General features: G+C 42.4%; 1 long non-coding RNA gene across 1 annotated transcript in view; it reads left to right on the forward strand.

The window, feature by feature from the left end:
• Window positions 1–22,018, forward strand: part of LOC309541801 — a 30,352-nt gene continuing 8,334 nt past the window's right edge. Inside the window, exon 1 of the long non-coding RNA XR_014223947.1 lies at window positions 1–85. This is a non-coding gene — a long non-coding RNA (uncharacterized lncRNA). The remainder of the gene's footprint in view (window positions 86–22,018) is intronic.

Genomic DNA, 22,018 nt, shown 5'->3' on the forward strand with positions numbered 1-22,018 from the left:
GCAGCTGCACAACAGACGCCACTAATTCCAACCAGGAGCCATCTCAGATGATAATGAATTCCACAATTTGGCTGCTGGATGCTATGTAATGTTATATATTTTCTGGAATCAAGAGCAGTTTTGCATCCACATGAAGATCTTTACAAAGCAGATATTTATATCAACGTATAAAAAACTTCCAGCTTTAAACAAACAGAGGTTGTTGTTGTTGTCAACCAGAGCCAGGGCCTTTTCAACACTGGCTCCAGCCTGGTGGAACGCTCTGTCTCATGAGACCAGGGCCCTGTAGGATCGGCTTTTTTTCCGCAGGGCCTGTAAGACTGAGTTGTTCTGCCTGGCCTTTGGCTTGGAGTCAATTTGATTCCCTCCCCCTCTTTCTTTTTTTCCTTTCTCCTCCTGTGATGAGACTGCATTTTAATGTTTCAATTTTTTAATGTATTTTAATCTTGTTTTTAAGTTGTATTCATTCAACTTGTTTTTATTATTGCTTGTTAGCCGCCCTGAACCCGGCCTTGGCTGGGGAGGGCGGGGTATAAATAAAATTTATTATTATTATTATTGTTTTTTTTAAAAAAAAAAACACCTCCCTTCATCCATCATTGTAGTCAGTTCTTCATGTCACTAATATCTCAGCAACCTGCAATGCCCATTCTGGTACATTTGGAAGACCACTCCCCCCACTATTGCGGGTAGACAAGAAGGAGGGAATTGGTTTGTTTCTCTAAATTTTGTGCTTTAGTTCTCCAAACAAGAAAATATGTAGAGATTTTTGTGTGAAGACTTCTCCCAAAGAATCCTGATAATTATAGTTTGCTAAGGGTGCTTGGGATTTTAGCTCTGTTTCCAAGATTCTTTGAGGGAAGCCATGTACAGTTTCCAAGATTCTTTGAGTGAATCCATGTGTTTTAAATGTACATAAAAGGTAAAAATAAAAGGTAATGGACCCCTGGACAGTTTAGTCCAGTCATAGGCGACTATGGGGTTGTGGCGCTCATCTCGCTTTCAGGCCGAGGGAGCCAGTGTTTGTCCACAGAGAGCTTTTCAGGTCATGAGGCCAGCATGACTAAACCGCTACTGGCACAACTGGACACCGTGACAGAAACCAGAGTGCACAGAAATGCCATTTACCTTCCTGCCACAGCAGGTAGTTATCTACTTGCACTGGTGTGCTATTGAACTGCTAGGTTGGCAGGAGCTGGGACAGAGCCACAGGAGCTCACTCAGTCACGGGTATTTGAACCACTGACCTTCTGATCGGCAAGCCCGAGAGGCTCAGTGGTTTATATCACAGTGCCACCCACAGTGCGGATGAGAATTGAGGGTCTGTGACTCAGCTCCATTTCTCCCTGACTTGCTTTCCCCCGCACTGTCTTTCGGTGGTGCCCGGAAGTCAGTTCTGTCCCCAGGCGGGGGGACAGATAGTCTTAACCAATGCCTAAACAACCACTCACGGTTTTGTATTTAAATAAAATTGTGGACAAAATTATGCCAAAAACCTTAAACAAAAATTAAGTGTGCGTTGTGAGTTATTTGGGGGGTGGCTTGGGGACCTCGACACGCAACAATTGTTCCCAATAATTGTTCATGCCCCACAGTCAACAGCCACAATCCACCATGGATATCTGATGTTCAAGCCACAGGTGGAAGTTGCACAAAATCAAGAAGGGTTTGCACAGGGGACTTTTGCCTTGCCTTGCAATAAAAGGGAATGCAAACAGGAGATCTCTTACCAGTTCTTAACAAAATGCTTCAAAGACTGAGGGCACTGTGAGCATCGCGTGTTTTGATGTATGAAAACACTGGGATTTTCTGCGTAAATTTTTGCATCTCATTGGGACTTTGCCCACAGTGACATTTTCCTGTGCAAAATCTGGCATTTTTTAAAATAAAAAAATCCGTCCATATATAATGGCAAGATCAAAGCTAGAGCAATCAGTATATTCTGATCTGATATCACAAAGGAAAACGTTGTGATATAGCACCATCTGCAGGTGCATAACAATACCATGTTTGCCCCAAGCATCGCTTGAAATATTTATGCTTCCCTACTTTTCCCTCCCTGAAGCAGGAATAGGGCATGCATTTTGCATGGATTTGATACACTGGAGACATAATTGCAATAGCATTATATAACTATAGAATCTGAGCTATTAGCTTATTTATAGTTACACGGCACAGAAGTGATGTGAAACAAAAGGGATTTTAGGATAAGCAATAATGTGGCTGCAAAGCTATCTGTAGTAGTTAAAATGTGCTAGTTGTACAATTTGTATGCACAATAGGATCTACTTTAGATGGTGCACCTTTCTGGAAAAAACAGAATGTTCAATATTAAAAATCAATAAGAAAACATGCACCCTGTATTATATAAGGAAATGGCTTGGCAAACCTTTGCAAGGGCACTTGGGTTTCGTGTGGAGAACTGACTGTGCCAGTTGGCAGATTTTGGCATCCATAGCCATGGTAAATCAAGGGTGCTGCAAGTCTTCAGTGTCCTTGTAAAGAGGCAACTGGAGTGAGATGCAATGAGTCAGAGTCCTTTTCTAGGCTCTAAGCCACACTTAGTTTGTCCAGGTAAGGAACCAGGAGATTGCTAGGAACGGAAGACAGGATTGCATCAGCATAGCAGTGCAGGATAATGCAGCTGTACCATGAAAACTGTTGGATAAGTCAGGTGAAGGAAATTTGCCTATATGGATAGGTGTCCTAGGCAGGTATTCGGCTTGAGAACTACTTGATATGTACATGGAATTGGCAGAAATGACTGGCAGAATCCGAGACCAGGGAGAAGAGTTGGTGAAAGAAGACTGGAAGAAATTTAAAGACTATTTACAGAAATATTGTAAAATTAATGAATGTTAGAAGGATGTTGGATAGAAACTAAGGGGTTTCCAGCTGTAATGGTTTAGGAGATATGAAAAAAAAAGGTTTACAAATGGGTAAAAGTTTAATGGTAAGGATTTGCTGAACTAACAAATTGAAGTGGAATACAAAGAAGGGAGGTATGAGGAGGTCCGAGGAAATAAGTGTATGGAAGTTATGTTATTGAAAATTAATGTGTGTTTTTAACTGTTTTTCATTTTGCATGTTTATTTTTCCTTTTTTGTTGTTGTTATATCTTAAAAACTTTCAATAAATATTTTTTTTTTTTTTAAAGAGAGAACTACTTGATATGCATGGAATGTGCAATAAGCCAGCTGCATATAATGGTTTCGATCTGCACGACAAACAAAGGACTTTTGATTATTTATTTATAAAACTCATATATGCTTAATTGCTGAAAGCTCTAAACAGTTTACATGGTATTTAAAACATACATTAATATTATCCATAAATGTTAGATGATAAACACAAAAACCCAAGTGTACATGAATCTGTACTTTAAAAATATATATTATGTATAAAAAGTAAATTTCATATTAAAATGTATGTCAACTTTGCATATCTGGATAGGGTTTCCAAAATAAAAAGGGTGACAAAAGGGTGCTGCCAAAAAAATTACCATGATACACTTTATGTGAATAAAATGTCTCAAACATGCACTATATATATGGGGAAATAGAAGTATATTTGAGAAGTGAAATAAAGACTCAGATTTCACACATTCCCACCAGTGGAGAAGGTGTCAGCACATTTTTAAGGTGCTATAAATATAGGGATCCCTTCTAGTTAGTTGAGAGGTTGGGATGACACATTAGAGCTGCAACCCTGCACAGACTCCCTTGAAAGTAAGTTCCATTGAAATCAATAGGACTTACTTCTGAGTAGACACAGAATAATAGACTCAAAGAACTGGAAGGGACCACAAGGATTATCAAGCCCAACTCTCTGCAATGGAGGAATCTCAGCTAAAGCATCCATGACAGATGGCCATCCAACTTCTGTTAAAAAACTTCCAAGGAAGGAAAGCCCACCACCTCTTGAGGGAGTCTGTTCCACTGCTGAACAGCTCTTTCCCCTGAATGTTTAGTCAGAATCTCCTTTCTTGCAACTTGAAGCCATTGGTTGGAGTCCTACCCTCCAGAGCAGGAGAAAACAAGCCTGCTCCCTCCTCCATGGACAACCCTTAAGATATTTGAAGATAGCTATCGTCTCTCAGTCTCATCCCAGCTTCTTCAAGCGCTCCTCAAAGGGCTTAGTTTTCAGACCCTTGATCATCTTGCTTGTCGTCCTCTGCACAGCTTCCAGCTTGTCAACGTCCTTCTTAAATTGTGGTGCCCAGAATTGGTCATAGTATTCCAAGTGTGGTCTGACTAAGGCAGAACAGAGTGGCACTATTACTTCCCTTGGTCTGGACACTACACTTCTGTTGATGCAGTGTAGGATAGCATTAGCATTTTTTGCTGTATCACACTGTTGACTCATGTTATCATGTGGTCCACCAAGACCCCTAGATCCTTTCTGCATGTACTGCTAGTAAGCCAGGTGTCCCCCATCCTATATTTGTGCATTTGCTCCTTCCTAAGTGCAGAACATTACATTTGTCCCTATTGAAATTCATTTTGTTAGCTGGCGCCCAGTTCTCCAATCTGTTAAGGTCATTTTGAATTCTGATTCTGCCTTCTGTGGCATTAGCTACCCCTCCCAGTTTGGTGTCATCTTCAAATTTGATGAACATCCCCTTAATTCTTTCATCCATGTCATTTGTAAAGAAATTGAACAACAATCACTTCCTCCCAAGTTTCTGAGCACTTCCACTTCAATCAGTTCCTTCCTATTGGTGAGGACCAGTTCCAAAATAGATGATCCCCTTGTTGGTTCTTCCACCTTCTGGGAAATTAAATTGTCAGCGATGCAATGGAGGAAAGTCTTTGTCCACTGCATGGAGAGCTGTAGCAGTCATGGATTTCCTAAAGGGCATGCAAGCGCTGGTGAAGATCAGAAAACAACTACAGCACACTTACAATGAAATTTAACATCCTACAATAAAGGGTCTTAGGTAGGGCATTGGGAACCCACCTTCCTAAGAAATATTTCTAGTCCTCTTCAAACTCTTTCATAATTTCATTTAAAATTCCTTGGAAAAAATTGCTCCAAGTAGACACTGCCAGATCCATTGTACGATTCCACTTGTTTGCACAATTTGATGGCAACTCTAATATGAGCCATCCATTGTAGATGACGGGATAATACAGAAGGTGATCACTTGCGGCTTTCTCTAGTTCTCCGATGTCTGCATAATGCTGAATGCATATGGGTTGGACACAATTATTGTTGATATGTTTACTATCATCTCAGTGGTTAGCAAACAGCTTTGCGGTGCCTTAGCCCCGAGTGATATTTTGATGTAAGCATCTCTGCAGATCTGCATTCAAACACTTTACTTGCACTGACAGCTTAACACCATTTTCTGATTTAAGATGACAACACTGGGGACAAAGCCCTTTCTGACAGTAATTAAATCAATTAAATCAAACCGTTTTGAACCCAGCATTGACAATAACCTTAGCTGGACCTGAAAGGTTGGGAACAGCAAACCAGGTTAAGCGCTTGGAGGAAGAGGGGAGTGGGGTTAAGTTGAATAGTGAATAAGATTTTTATTCATGTGAACATCAGATCCATGTTTAATACCAGTCTCATAGAGATGTAAGATTTTCAGAAACATCTGTGTATTATTGTTGAAAAGCTAAGACCTCCATCGTCTGCACACACTTGCCAGGGAATGTTCCATTGAAATCTATCACTTGAGGCTGTATCCAAAACTGTAAAAATGAAACTCTGATCAAAAAATGAGTCTCCCCTATCTCTCCTCCATCTGCATGTTCACAAAATCTGCTGCATAGGGTCCCCCAACCCTTTTGACCAGATTCAAAGGATGGGGGGTTGCAGACGAGAGAAGAGAGAGATCTGTTGTGCACAAGGAAATCTGTTGTGAGAGTGGCACAGGATCATTGGATAGAACCCTTGATTGATTGATTGATTTAATTAGTATTTAAATATTTATCTCTGGAGCCAACCAATCCTCAGTTTTCCAACGTAATCCATTCTGGAAGACCGTTCAAGTTCTGAAACAAAACCAAAGACTCAATATGGAAGCCTCAAAACGGAAGACTCAATACGGAAGACGCCTCAGAAATTTGACTTCCAAGGCGTGTTTGAAAATGGAAGCATTTACTTCTGGGTTTACGGCGTTCAAGTTCAGAAACGTTTGTCAATGGAAACATTCGAAAACCAACGTACCATTGTAATTAGAAGCATAGAAAAACAATATAGTATAAAAAGGCTAACATGAAATGAAAAAGAAATCAACAGTACATTGAAATCTAATTCAACCAGTATAAAAACCGTATCCAGAAGCACAGTGATAAAACATTGATAAAATCAACAAATGATCAATAAAACAGCTACAAAACCTCAATAAATCATAACCAAGTAAAGTATATCAAAAGTCATTTGGAAAAGGTGGGTTTTCAAAGCCCTTTCAAATACTGAAAATGAGTGGCCCAACCTTTGGAGGGAGTTCTATATAAGGCCGGAACTGTTTCTGAGTTGTTGTTGTAGTAGAACTCAATAAGATTTCAGAGTAAAGATCAGGCTGTAAGTTAGCTTTGAATCAACTGTTATTGTTTTCCTTGGGACTAAAATGTGCTTTTAATTCAGGTATACATGGCTCTGTTTTCTTTAAATACTAAGAATAAACCCTGAAGATAATCCAGGGAGTGTTCTCATTAGTTCAAACACCTGTACATGATAGAACAGAGGAGTACAGCATGAGAAGACAAGATTATTATCAGTCACAGTTTAATTAGCACCCATGAGACTTGGACATGAAAGGTCTCAGGTCTCTTGAAAACTCATAACTTATGTAAGAAATCATTTCTAAACACTGGGCATATGCCAGACTCTTTGTGAAATGCCAGCTTTCTTTTGAACGCATTATAATACTTTCGTGATCAACGATAACAGAGGCACTTTTTGTCCCACCCAAGTCCACGTGTGGTATAATATCAGTACAGTGGTACCTTGGTACTCAAATGCCTTGGTACTTAAACAACTTGGAACCCAAACACTGCAAACCCAGAAGTGTTCCGGTTTGCGAACTTTTTTCGGAAGCCGAACGTGCTCCGTTTTGAGTGTTACACTTCCGATTAACATATGAGAATGCTGGAGGTGAAAGAGTTAAACAGGTTACCCAATCAGGACCCAGGGGGTGGAGTCAGAGGGACTATAAAACCAGCTCTGAGAGGAGCAAAGGGAGGAGTTTGTTGGGAGTTGGGTGGTTGGTTGGAGTGGGAGTGGGAGTGGGAGTGGAAGTGAATTGGGATAGAGTCTGGGGGTAGGTTGAGTTAGTGTAGCGAAATAAGCTGAGTCAGGAACAGTTAGGGGCTAGGAAGACAAGTAAATATCTGAGAGGTGGTTTAGTGAGTGAGAGCAGGTAGTGGAAGTTATAGGACTGGATAGACACCCCATGATTGCAATTGACTGATAAACTGCAATAAATAAACAGAAGCTTATGTTCCAATTTAACCCTGACTGGACTCAGTATTGTACCAGGTAAGGCCTGGGTGGTGGCAGTGAGAAATAAAGCGGTGGCACAGGGATCAATAGACGGTGAAACGTCCAAGGTCCCTGTGTGATCACCACACCTTGGTACTCACATGCCTTGGTACTCAAACAACTTGGAATCCAAACACTGCAGAAGTGTTCCGGTTTGTGAACTTTTTTCGGAAGCCGAACATGCTCCGTTTTGAGTGCTACACTTCCGATTTGAGTGGCACACTTCCGTTCTGAGTGTTACACTGAGGTCTGTCTGTTATTTTGTGTTTTTGCTTCTGCAGCTCTTTTTGTTTTGCTTTTGTGACTGTGTGGAACCCAGTTCAGCTACCAACTGACTGATTGTGCGACTGCAGTACATTGTTTATTGCCTTCATTTTATGGATCAATGGTCTCATTAGATAGTAAAATTCATGTTGAATTGCTGTTTTAAGGGTTGTTTTTAAAAGTCTGGAACGAATTGATCCATTTTGCATTACTTTCTATGGGAAAGCGTACCTTGGTTTTGGAACGCACTTCCAGAACAGATTACGTTCAAGAACCAAGGTACCCTGTAATACAAGTCTTAATGGGCCCATAAATGATTGTCTCTGAGCATGAGGATCAGGCCAGATTGAAGACATGGTGTAGTAAATGCTTTATTGTCTTTTGTTGTCCTTTATGTTAGTGCTATGTCCTCAGATGTTGTACTTATTGAAGTTGTTCCACGCACACGTTGATTTAGTTGGGTACTGACTGGACACAGCTACAAATGCTAAGGCTGTTGAACAGACTCTTGGGCTGGGGTGTTGTTTGGGTTTCTTTGTTTGGGTTGGGTGTGTTGCTTTTGGTTTCTTGTATATTTCTCTTTGAACTTGTGATTTATGTGGAAATTGTTCAGTTTGGTTGTGCATTTTTTAATGTTTTATTTATTGTTCATGACTACATTTGTCATGTTATAATTATGGATATATATACCATATTTTTTGCTCTGTAAGACTCACTTTTTCCCTCCTAAAAAGCAAGGGGAAATGTGTGTGCATCTTATGGAGCGAATGCAGGCTGCGCAGCTATCACAGAAGCCAGAACAGCAAGAGGGATTTCTGCTTTCACTGCACAGCGATCCCTCTTGCTGTTCTGGCTTCTGAGATTCAGAATATTTTTTTTCTTGTTTTTCCCCTCCAAAAACTAGCTGTGTCTTGTGGTCTGGTGCATCTTATAGAGCAAAAAATACGGTGTATATATTTCATTTTGTAAGCTGCCTTATGCATGGTTTGAACTGTGGAAAGGTGGCATACAAATAAAATTATGTATGTAATTGTTCTAACTCACACTCCAACCTTAGGGTGAACAGTAGGAAGAGGAGGGTTATGATGGTAATGTTAATAATGTTATTCGCAAAGAAATATTTATGATGTAGAGGGTAGGATTATTGACTTAGCATGCTTCACTTTCTTTCCAAATTTCTGATGCAGATGTTGTCCATATAGCCCATTCCCCCAAATTATGAGAAACATTTCAACTAGTTAAATAGTCTACAAAACAGCATAAATTTATGAGAGGTTCATTGAGAATGCTGACTTTAGTGGCTGTGCCTCACAGATGCCCTTTATGTGTAAATGAAATAATCCAATATGAAAATGTTGATCAATTGCATGGCATATTCTGGATGGAAAAACAGATAATGATGATGTGAACTAAAGTTTGCAACAAAGACAACAAAAATTCTCCTCTTATAATTATTACTACACACTAGAAACCATTAGGAGGAAACCATATTTGTTTTTAATGAGAAAATGAGACTTGAGTGTGTGTCCTTTTAAAAAGTCTTTTCTGTCGTTGGATTACTGAGCTAATCCTTTAAGATAATAATAGTCGTTTGCCTACCTGTCCACTAATTCTGTCATGTTGCTGCATACAGAATAGGATTACTGATTCCACAAAGAACTACACTGGTTCTTCTGAAATATGTATTTTGTTAAAAAGAAAGAAAGAAGAAGAAACAAAAACCCACCGGCTTTTAAAATTAGGAATAATGAAATGAAGTCTTTACCTGTACACCAGTTAGAAGGATCTAAGTATACAATTCAGACATGACTCTATGGGGAGCCAAAGTTGAATGCCTTATCTCCCATTTGGATCACTGAATTTAGGAGTTGAAGAAGATTGCCACTTGTCTTGCTGAGGAGCTAATTACCCTAATTGATATGCATGATGGGCTGGACTTCAGCAGATGAATTCTGAATCAAAGAATAAGGCTGCAGTATAGTACCAACAGGGATGCGGGTGGCGCTGTGGTCTAAACCACTGAGCCCTAGGGCTTGCTGATCAGAAGGTTGGCAGTTCGAATCCCTGTGACAGGGTGAGCTTCTGTTGCTTGGGCCCAGCTCCTGCCCACCTAGCAGTTCGAAAGCACGTCAAAGTGCAAATAGATAAATAGGTACCGCTCCGGCGGGAAGGTAAACGGTGTTTCCGTGGGCTGCTCTGGTTCGCCAGAAGCAGCTTAGTCATGCTGGCCACATGACCCGGAAGCTGTACGCCGGCTCCCTCGGCCAATAAAGCGAGATGAGTGCCGCAACCCCAGAGTTGGCCACGACTTTTATAATACCATCAGGGACGTGGGTGGCGCTGTGCTCTAAACCACAGAGCCTAGGGCTTGCTGATCAGAAGGTTGGCAGTTTGAATCCCTGTGACAGGGTGAGCTCCCGTTGCTCAGTTCCAGCTCCTGCCCACCTAGCAGTTCGAAAGCACGTCAAAGTGGAAGTAGATGAATAGGTACCACTCCGACGGGAAGGTAAATGGTGTTTCCATGCACTGCTCTGGATTGCCAGAAGCAGCTTAGTCCTGCTGGCCACATGACCATCTGAGCCATCTGCGGACAAACGCCGGCTCCCTTGACCTATAGAGCAAGATGAGCATGCAACTCCAGAGTTGTCCATGACTAGACCTAACGGTCAGGGGTACCTTTACCTTTATAGTACCAACAAAAATTGTTGGTCATATTCATAACCCTTACAGTTTCTAGTTCATTTCCTTCCATCATGAAAATATGATGGTCTAGTTGACATGGTCTTGCTGGTATGCATGCCTTCATAAAGTTCTCCCTCATTGTTTGTTTATTGGCTGCATTTCTACTGTATAGTACGTGAGAAGCCCATATCACTCAGGCATTTCCCAAGACAAAGGTGGAAAACCTGTGGCCCTCCCTACGTTCTTGGAGCCCAACTCCCATCAGTCCCACTCGGCATAGCCAATTATCACCTCTGATTGGAATTGTAGAACACATATATCTGAAGCCACCACTCCCCATCTTAAGTGCCCTAAAGAGCCACAATGTTAGAAGATGGCAAGTATCAATTTTTTAATGGCGTCTGCCACACTATAACAATAAAATAACTACTGTAGCAACATGGATAGCCATTGTTAATTGGCTTCCTTTTTATAATGGTTAACTAAATCATCTGAGAACGTCATTCAGATGTTTATCAAGATAATTTCATTGGAATTGATACATAGCTATTGAACATACATTGCTTGCTGCTACACTAGACTTTTCTTACACGATCATGTCCTGTAAAGACATTTGTGACATTTTCTGTGAAAAGAGACAAGAAGAATACTTATTTTTTTCCCTAGCTCAACATTTCATTTTAGCAGGAAAGGACACAAAAAGGAAATGATAATGCTAATAAGGCTGGAATTTGTTTAAAGAGAAATACATAAGTAATAACATATTGGACTATAAGAAATAGGGGTGTAGGAAATTTTGTTTAGTCCACATTTATAAGCACACTGAACTAATTCATACCTCCTGGATCATGAAGCAATTGTTGATTACTGATCAGAAAGTAATTCTTCTTTGGATTTCGCAGTTCTCTGAATTTTATGACGCAGTTCTTTGTTTTTAAAAATGAACCAGAACTCTTTTTAAAAAAATTAAGAAGAAATGTATGCATATTTTACATCTCCTATGAAGATAGAGTTTCCCTATGTGGATGTAATGTGCTTGAAGACTTATGCCACTGCTTACTAGTTTGCCCAATTTATGAGGATTTAAGAACAGCTTTGTTCGAAGATTTAAATCTCCCAGTTGGGAGATCGCCTAGGTATTTGATTAATTTTTTCTTAGGGGATAGGTCTCTGAAAAGTGGTCTGTTTTGCCTTTGGGGCAGCCATTTTAAGGGGAAATGTTTTTGTAAATGGCAAGATAAATTCTTCAGGGAAGCAAACTCCTATCTGACAGAATGTCTGGTTCAAATAATTATTTTAACTTTGTAATGTACTTTATTCTGTTTTATGTATTTCCATGTCTTTCAAACAAAATAGTCAATACAAGTGACCTAGCACACCTGAGAGAATTCTGGTCCACCATACTTTTTGGAACGGATTATTTCATGGTCTTCAGTAGGGTCAATATATTCCACAATGTCCCCGCTTGTCACAGCAGGTCCTACTAGCTCTCTAAGCATGCATAATATGGCCTGATGTGATGGAGGATATACAGTGGTACTTCAGGTTAAGAACTTAATTCATTCTGGAGGTTTGTTCTTAATCTGAAACTGTTCTGAACCTGAAACACCACTTTAGCTAATGGGGCCTCCTGCTGCTGCTGCGCCGCTGCTGTATGATTTCTGTTCTCATCCTGAAGCAAAGTTCTTAACTCAAGGTACTATTTCTGGGTTAGCGGAGTCTGTAACCTAAAGCGTCTGTAACCTGAAGTGTCTGTAACCCAAGGTACCACTGTATTTCAAATTCAGATGATACCAGGTATCTAACTGAATGCCTTAGTATTCTGTACGTTTCCTAATAGACAATAGTTTTGGGGTCTCTTCTTCTGGGCAGGGTGGCTCCCACAAGGCCATTTTGGTCGTTCCAGCACAGTTGTATCCCTCTGCTGAGATCTGTGAGCCGCGGACCTGGTTCAATCCATATATTGGTGTCTGGCCTCTTTATTACCTGTTCCAGTCACAACCCACTTTTGATGGCTTCCTGGAATTTCTTTAAAGAACTGATAAACTCATCTAACATTGATTAACTGTGGGTAAAACTCAATATTTGTACAGCAGACTGTATTTATTTTGGTTGTAAATCAGCTGAAATGGATATAGTTATTTTCTCTGGGGTGGCTATGAGGAAAGCTATCCGATAATAACACCAGGGAACACTGGTAGGCAAACAGATGCAAGGAGCTTTATTTAAGGTCATTTGCCATAAAGGATAGTGAAATTAACAGGGCAGTCATTTGCATGTCTACTCAGAGCTATGTCCTATTTAGTTCAATGCTAGTTACTCCCAGGTAAGTGTATATGATCGCAGTCTAACAGTAGATAAAGGTAAGCTTTAAAATGTCATTTTCTTCTGGGGAACTGTGCTGGAAACTGTATATGTTCACAATGTGTATGTTCAGAGAGAGATCTTAATTGACTCATACATTGATTTCTGATTGTCTACACACCTAGAACGAAGACATGAGAGATATGTGTGGTTAAATGGTCACAGCTTTACAGTGGTACCTCTAGATATGAATGGGATCCGTTCCAGAGCCCCGTTCACATCTAGAGGTAAACGTAACTAGCGACAGCACGCGCATCACTTTTCACTGCTTCTGCGCATGTGCATGACATCATTTTGAGCGCCTGTGCATGCGCAAGCTGCAAAACCCGGAAGTAACGCACTCCGTTACTTCCGGGTTTCCGAGGTGCGCAACTTGAACGTGCTCAACTCGAAGCATATTTAACCTGAGGTATGACTGTATTCATTACTCTATAGATGATCTGCAGAGATCAGATCAAAGGTTGTTTGGCTACTTGTGGGCAACTTTAAACTAAGCTGGCTACCTTGAGGGCAAGTCAGATCTGAAGAGGTAGAATGTGAAATCCCCAAGTCTCCTCAACTGGGCAAAACTACTTGTCCTACACTGTAGCATTAAAGCCAAAAACCACCCAGGGAAAATAAATAGCAGTGTGGAGTAGGCAAAATGGGTGCTCCAACAGCTAGTCATGGGACACTCCTCAGAAAATGTTACTTGGTCCCCTGAATGGGTAACCAGCTAATTTCATACTGCTAAATGGGCCCACATCAGAAGAGGTCAGCTTCGGGGAATTCTGTGTCCTAAATAGGGATACACATGCCTTGGTGTGATTGGCCTCACTGGGCCATGTGACCTGTCCTTGAAATAAGAAGCTGGGGAAGTATCCAGTATACCTGAAGGAGCATCTCCACCCCCATCGTTCTGCCCAGACACTGAGGACCAGCGCCAAGGGCCTTCTGGCGGTTCCCTCACTGTGAGAAGCCAAGTTCCAGGGTTCCAGGCAGAGGGCCTTCTCAGTAGTGGCACCCGCCCTGTGGAACGCCCTCCCACCAGATGTCAAAGAGAAAAACAACTACCAGACTTTTAGAAGACATCTGAAGGCAGCCCTGTTGAGGGAAGCTTTTAATGTTTAACGGACTATTGTACTTTAATATTTTGTTGGAAGCCACCCAGAGTGGCTGGGGAAACCCAGCCAAATGGGAGAGGTATGTATGTATGTATGTATGTATGTATGTATGAATAAATAATCCCCAGCAAGGGGTGGGACAAGAACACTCCCATTCAGGCAAGAAGGGTGTGATCTTAGGTAGACCAGGTAGCTGGCAGCATGGCTCAAGCTATCTGGATTCCTCTTCTGCTCCTTCATCTGTGTACTTTGGTGGAACCTTCATAGCATTCTGGAACATCATTGTTAAGGGACTGGGACCAGTCTGCCATTCCACACATATAGACCTTCCTGTTTGTAACATCTCCAACAAAAGACAGTGGAGTTCACTGTTCCTTTCTGGGAAAAGGAGGCAACGTGTAAGTTCCTTTGAGACGAAGGCAGCAAGGAGCGATTGAGTTTCCTTACAACTTTTAGCCTGGCTCATGCATGACTTGCATGTAGGCCACACAGTAGCAACCAGTGTGGTGTGTGGAGGAGCTGGAAAGGTACCTCTCTGACACCAGCATCACTGCAGCTTACCTGCAGGGGGTGGCACAGGGTTGTGGTGAGGTCAGGGCTGAGCAGGTGCTCCTACTGGTATGCCCACACAACCTCAAGTTCACTTTTCCCCTGCCCCATCTCCATCCAGGCAAGCTGTGATGGTGACTCTGTAGCTTTGCGGAATATGTTGTCGTTTAGTCGTGTCCGACTCTTCGTGACCCCATGGACCAGAGCACGCCAGGCACTTCTGTCTTCCACTGCCTCCCGCAGTTTGGTCAAACTCATGCTGGTAGCTTCAAGAACACTGTCCAACCATCTCGTCCCCTGTCATCCCCTTCTCCTTGTGCCCTCCATCTTTCCCAACATCAGGGTCTTTTCCAGGGAGTCTTCTCTTCTCATGAGGTGGCCAAAGTACTGGAGCCTCAGCTTCACAATCTGTCCTTCTAGTGAGCACTCAGGGCTGATTTCCTTAAGAACGGATAGGTTTGATCTTCTTGCAGTCCATGGGACTCTCAAGAGTCTCCTCCAGCACCATAATTCAAAAGCATCAATTTTTCGGCGATCAGACTTCTTTATGGTCTGCAGAATATGTAGCTCTGCAAAATATGAAGCGAACCTGGAATCCCATGTCATGGAATTCTACTCACTATTGATCCAGAGCAGATTCCAATGTATAGTTAGTAGAGTAAAAACTTAAACACATTGCAGGATTCCCCCAAAATAGACCAGAGGCAATTATATTTCATCCAGAAGAGCTTTACTGCTACTGAAGGCAAATGAACATAATGGTCACAAAGCCAATATATTCAGGATTGGCACCATCCATAAGAAATCCAGTTGCAGCAGACTTAACTTAAACTTACAATAACTTATAATAGGTCTGACGCTAAGCATACTATGTGCAGAACACCACATCAGAAGGAAGTGAGATAGAAAGAAAAAGTGAAACCTAGGCCTTACTTTTATAGTCAGCAGTACCTTGACTGAAAGAGATAACAGAACAAGTTTAAACCAGCTATACTCAGCTTCTCTGAAAGAATAACCCGAACAACATGAACCTTCTGCTTGTTTCTTTCACACAAAGACACTTCCGGAAGCTTCCAGAACCCTCTTGAATTAATTAGAACAGGAAAGATCTCTAAACATCAGATCAATGCTTTCTGCACTAAGAAATGCAAATTGACACCCATCGTCTCGTCTTCTTTCAACTGGATGTCATGAACAGTTCTCTCTCTCTCTCTCTCTCTCTCTTTTTTTGCAAAACTAAGTTCTAAGACATAAATCATAATTAAATAAAAGCATCATTAAACGAGGAGGGGGAGAACCATGTATGCCACCTTGAGCTCCTTGGGGAAAAGAAGGCGGGAAATAGATGCAATAAATACACATATGCACAGACATGATTATAGGCATATATCATTATTATATAATTATTGAAAGGGTCTTTTTAACCACTTGCAGGGAAAACAAAGAGCCTTTTAAAGTAGCTTTGTTTAATGATTTGTTCTATTGCATATTTTCTCTTGTGGTTCACCACTGCTATTTATATTCTGGCTTGTAAGCTACCTTTGAGTACACTTGCCATCTGTTGGCCTGTTCACAAACAGAGCTCCTTCTTGCATTCTGCATCACAATGCCACAATACATTAACACCAGTTTTTGGTTTTTTTTTAAAAAAAGAATTGATCTATGCATCCTATTACCCTGCTGTGATTGATACATACATTTGCGATAAGTCTGCATGAAAATTTGTAAGCGCTTGTATGCAAAATTCTCCTGTTTTATATGCAAACAGGCCTGGTATATGCAATTGTCCCTTGACATAATGCATTTATGAATGCTATATTCATGAATATGCACATTTTAATTGTACTTTTCGCTAACGTGCACCTTTTTGCATACTTTATTTGGTTGGGCATCTTTACAAAATTACAAAATTCAGATAAATGTTGGGCAGCTGCTAAACTGAGTCCCGTGGTAGTTCAGCAGCAAAATCCAGCTAAAAATGTTGCATCTCAGTTTGTCCACTAGTTCCAAAATGTGTCTCAGTTTGACCACTAGTTCCAAAAGCACATATTTGGTAGGTTTGCAGTAAGATAAAAACTGGACAATTTCTCCCATATCCCTAATCAGAGGTGGTGATTTATTTGGGCGCATGGCAGCTCTGATACATCGCTGAACCTCACAAAACTGCAGCAAACACCTTTCCCCTAAACCAGTAGCTATAACTGACAGCTCTCTTTTCCAACCCCTGCCTTTTTAGGAAGCGATAGCAAAGTTTGACAGCTAATCAGGATTAAAAGAGGAGAAGGAAAGCACTGAAGAGTGTCTGACACTGTTTCTGTAGTGACCTTTCTAAGCTTAATAGCTGCAGGACTTCCTGCAGGTTCTACGCCTCCAGACCTCAGTGGCTCAGCTTGTCGCAATAACGTTTTGTACTTCCCACTTCCAGAATGATCAATAACGCTACGCAGACTCTTTTCTAGCACTTTTACTTCAAGCTTTCTCATGCAGCTTGAAGTTCTGAGGTGACCTAGAAAAAGGCAGGAGGGATGAGCAATCCCTTCCCCCCATCCTCACCTTTTAAAATAATGCTTTTAGGGCAGGAGGGAGATTCTCTGTGTTATTTAGCCAAACTAATTTGCTCGTAGCTTGCTTTCATTTCTGACAGTTAGTTGGCATTTTCTGGAGCGCATCTCCAAAGGTAATTGTTGTGCTTCGAGGGACCTTTCCTTGGCCCTCTTCATCTCATCACCTCAGGTGATGTGAAAAACAAAGAAGCAGCTTGCTGTTAAATAATAATTTTTAAGAGCATTTTTTTTTTAAAAAAAAAAGGGATTCTCTTTAGGGTGGAAGGAAACAAAGCTTCACTGAGAATAGAGTATATGATTTTTTTTGTTCCACTGTAGGAAGAAAAGCTACCTTCTCTGATGGGAAAGAAACAGATTATTCATTTTCAGTGGCAAGCAAATGTTTAGAAGAATGGAATTGGGATGTTATGTGTGGAAGCCTTGTTCAATGAAGAAAGCACACATCATATATTTGAAACATATCCAAAGTTTGTCAAGCGTACTGAGAATTGCAGCTTTCTGAGGAGTAAAGTATAGTTCCCAGTATTTGAGCTTTTTGCAGGTTGCTTTAAATCAGGCTTCCTCAAACTCAGCCCCCCAGATGTTTTGAGACTACAGTTCCCATCATCCCGGATCACTGGTCCTGCTAGCTAGGGATCATGGGAGTTGTAGGGCAAAAACATCTGGAGGGCCGAGTTTGAGGAAGCCTGCTATAAATGTATGGTGTGTACATTATGGGTCAACCCATTTAGGATTGCACTATACAAGGTACATAAGCACCATATAGTTATGTCAGTAAGAGCCATATAGTAAAGTTCATATAGATCTGCTTGTGTTTTTCACTTTCCCCCTCCCGATATTACCATCACATCATAGGGAGAGCAGGGTTGAATCTCTTGGCTCCACCACCTCCATCATCTCTCTCACTGGCTTCATCAACATTCACATGTTGGGAAGGGAACCATTGAGCAGGGAGCCCATAGAGGCTGCTCATGTGATTTAGAACCCTCCAATGGCACCCAAAAAAGGTCTCAGTAAAATCCACAATATGTGAGAGACAGTTTGTTCTTCCTGCTCAGTTCCTGTTTGCACCTGCTCAGCCTCTCCTACATTGAACACCCCTCAGTTAACCATGTCCACATTTCCTTGGATAGCAAGAAAGCGACTGCGGTCTCTTCTGAATGGAGGAGAGGTGCAGAGAGCTTATCTTCAGAAACAAGTGAGGTGCTGCCTGATATAGAAACTGAACTTGGGGGCGTGGGTGTCCACAGGCCATTTTGCGTGTTGAGTCCCACAATTGCCACCCCCAAAAATTCACACTTCACACATCAATTTTTGTTTAGGTTTTTGGCATAATTTTGGCCACAACTTTATTCAAATACAAAAAATGTGAGTGGTTGCTTAGGCATTGGTTATGACTATCTGTCCTTGCCCTCAAGGACAGAGCTGGCCCTTCCGGACACCAACGGAAGCCAGCGTGGGAAACAAGTATTGGGTGAGAAAGTGAAGCTGGGCATCAGTCTCGCACTACTCACCCTCATGTTCCTGTGGGGCTTGCACGGCCCAAGTCCGACTCCAGGGACAAGGACGAAAAGAATGGCAAGCCCCTGGATTCCTTTAACGGAATTCCCTTCGCATCATTTGGAGGGATAGGCACTTACCCCTCCAAGCACGAATTTAATCAATGCCTAACCACCAACCTTACAAGTTGTGATGATTTGCTACGCAGTAGGCGAAAACCAAATGGCACCAGCCAATCAGCCAGATGGCAAAATTCCTACCAGGCCCCTGCACCAAGGCAGATGACCCCATGACAGGCATAGCAAGGTCAAGCAAACAAGAAAACCACCCTATTAAAGGGAGGGAGGGCGGGTGATCCGATGCAAAACGGCCAAGAGGAAGTCCAACGTCTGGCCCCTGTATATAAAGACTCTAACCCCTCCTCCAAATTTGGCAACAACAAAACTGCCCCAGCAACCCAATCTTAACCCCTTAGGAGGCTTGGGTTTCTCACAAATCTGCCTAGTCATGGCAAGGTGGCTTGTTACCCCAACCACAACACGTACTCTCTGTTAGGGAGAACACGCTTTGTGGTCCTCTTTTTTGCTCCTTTGAGTGTGGCAGCCATTTTGTGTTATGCCAGTTCCTCCTAGCAGCCAAGAGGGAGTGTAACCCTATCTTCAGAGGGAGTGTAACCCTATCAAGAGCAGGCAGCCTTTCATCCATCTAATCTAGAGAATCGCCCACTAACAGTGCCTTAGTCTTATCTGGACTGAGCTTCTGTTTATTGGCTCTCATCTAGTCCATTACTGAGGCAAGACAATGGTTCAGCACATCCATTGCCACGCCTGCAGATGTAAAGGAGAAGTAGACATGTGTATCATCAGCATATTGCTGATAGGTAAAGGTAAAGGGACTCCTGACCATTAGGTCCACTAGTGACCGACTCTGGTATTGCGGCTCTCATCTCACTTTATTGGCCAAGGGAGCTGGCATACAGCTTCCGGGTCATGTGGCTAAGCCGCTTCTGGTGAACCAGAGCAGTGCACAGAAACGCCGTTTACCTTCCTGCCAGAGCGGTACCTATTTATCTACTTGCAATTTGATGTACTTTCGAACTGCTAGGTTGGCAGGAGCAGGGACTGAGCAACGGGAGCTCACCCCGTCGCAGGGATTCAAACGCCGATCTTCTGATCAGCAAGCCCTAGGCTCTGGGGTTTAACCCATAGCGCCACCCGTGTCCCTTCATACATACACCTAATCTCCAGATAACCCGACTCAGCGATTTCATGTAGATGTTAAGCAGCTTGGGGGGGGGATTGAACTTGAGGAATGCCACATTGAAGGCTCCATGGGGCTGAAGAACACTCCCAATGCATCACCCTCTGGAAATGACCATTCAAGTAGGACTGGAACCACTGCCAAGTGGTGCTACCCACCCCTAACTCAGACAGTCATTCTAAAATGTTGTTGTTGATGATGATGATCTATTGAATTTATATATCAAAAGCCACCAAGGGGTCAAGGAGAAATAACAAGGACACATCTCCCCTGTTTCTCTCCTGACAGAGGGTGACCAAAGCAATTTCTGTGCCAAAACCAGGACGAAACACCAATTGAAATGGATCTAGACATACAATTTCCTCCAACAGCACCTGCACCTGGTCCATGAGCACCCGTTCAAGAACCTTGTCCAAGAAGGGGAGATTGGCAACTGGTAATTACTGAGATTTTCCAAATATAGGGAGGGTTTCTTGAGGAGTGGTCTTACCTCTGCCTCCTTCCAACAGGCAGGGACCACTCCCTCTTGCTGTGAGGCATTAATCACCTCCCTGGCCCAGCCAGCTGTTCCCTCCCTGGTTGCTTTTATCAGCCAAGAGGAGCAAGGGTCCAGAGCACAAATGGTCACTCTGACAAAGACCAGTACCTTGTCCACACCTTACTAACTGAAACCCATCCAACATAACAAGACTAAACAGTGCTCTAGAAACGTCTCGAGATTCATCTGCTGTTTGTTTGTTTGTTTATTCAATTTATATATTGCCCTTCATCGTAAGATCCCAGGGCAGTTCACAGAATAAAATATAGGACAGTGCTCCTTTAAGGTAAAGGGACCCCTGACCATTAGGTTCAGTCGTGGCTGACTCTGGGGTTGCGGCACTCATCTCGCTTTATTTGCTGAGGGAGCCGGCGTACCGCTTCCGGGTCATGTGGCCAGCATGACTAAGCTGCTTCTGGTGAACCAGAGCAGTGCACGAAAACGCCATTTACCTTCCCGCCGGAGCGGTACCAATTTATCTACTTGCACTTTGACGTGCTTTCGAACTGCTAGGTTGGCAGGAGCAGGGACCAAGCAATGGGAGCTCACCCCGTCATGGGGATTCGAACCGCCGACCTTCTGATTGGCAAGTCCTAGGCTCTGTGGATTAACCCACAGCGCCACCCGCGTCCCTGCTCCTTTAAGAGCATGCATCAAAATCTTTAGCTTGCCCAGAAAAGCTTCTCCAGCTGCAAAAGAAGTTAATTTCTGAATAGTGTGACATTCTTTTTTATTATTACTGAGTGTTGGGTTTGTTTTGTTTTGTTTTGTTATTAAAGTTGGCCGTTGTCTTTCCCTCTCTCTTTTTGGCTAAGTCATCAATGCTGCCCTTTGCAAGAGTTGTCTCTTTTTCAATTCTGCAGTCTCTCACACAATGCAAAAGTGCAGGCTTTGCAAGAGATGAGATGGGCAGTGGCTGCACTGCAACTCATATAGCTGAATGCCAACAGGTAATAATAGTGACTGGCACCTTTGCTTTTCAGGCCCACAAATGTAAGCTCTGCTAGAGTGTGCTGAGGCTGGGCGTTTACTGAAGACAAGAAAAAGTTCTTGAAAGTTAGCAATTAGTTTATAATAATGTGCAGAAACCTTTTGGATACATTTAGTAGCTGAAAAGAAATGAAAGAGGGATTTGATCTCCAGTCTTGGACAGAGCCTGGTTTACAGTGGTGCCCTGCAAGACGAATGCCTCACAAGACGAAAAACTCGCTAGACGAAAGAGTTTTCCATTTTGGAGGTGCTTCGCAAAATGAATCTCCTATGGGCTTGCTTCGCAAGACGAAAATGTCTTGTGAGTTCCTGTGGGGTTTTTTCCCTTTTGCCCCCCTTTTTCTAAGCCGCTAAGCCGCTTATCAGCTGATCCGATAAGCTGATAAGCCGCTAAAAGCCGCTAAAAGCCACTAAAAGCCGCTAATAGCGCTAATCCGCTAATCCGCTAATCTGTCAATGGGCTTGCTTCGCAAGACGAAAAAACCGCTAGACGAAGAGAATCACAGAACGGATTTTTTCGTCTTGAGAGGCACCTCTGTACACCTCTGGAAACTTCACTGGACTTCTAATGAGGATTTGCACATGTGGAGGCATCACCTCATACAGCCCTAGGCACCAGGAGGAGAGAAGGACCATATGCTTTGATGGGAAGCATTGAAGATCAGTGCAAGGCCCTAGGTGCTGCATGTAAAAGCATCTGCAAGACA

The sequence above is a fragment of the Podarcis vaucheri genome (assembly GCF_965113315.1).
Source record: "Podarcis vaucheri genome assembly, chromosome: 10".
NCBI classification, from domain to species: domain Eukaryota; kingdom Metazoa; phylum Chordata; class Lepidosauria; order Squamata; family Lacertidae; genus Podarcis; species Podarcis vaucheri.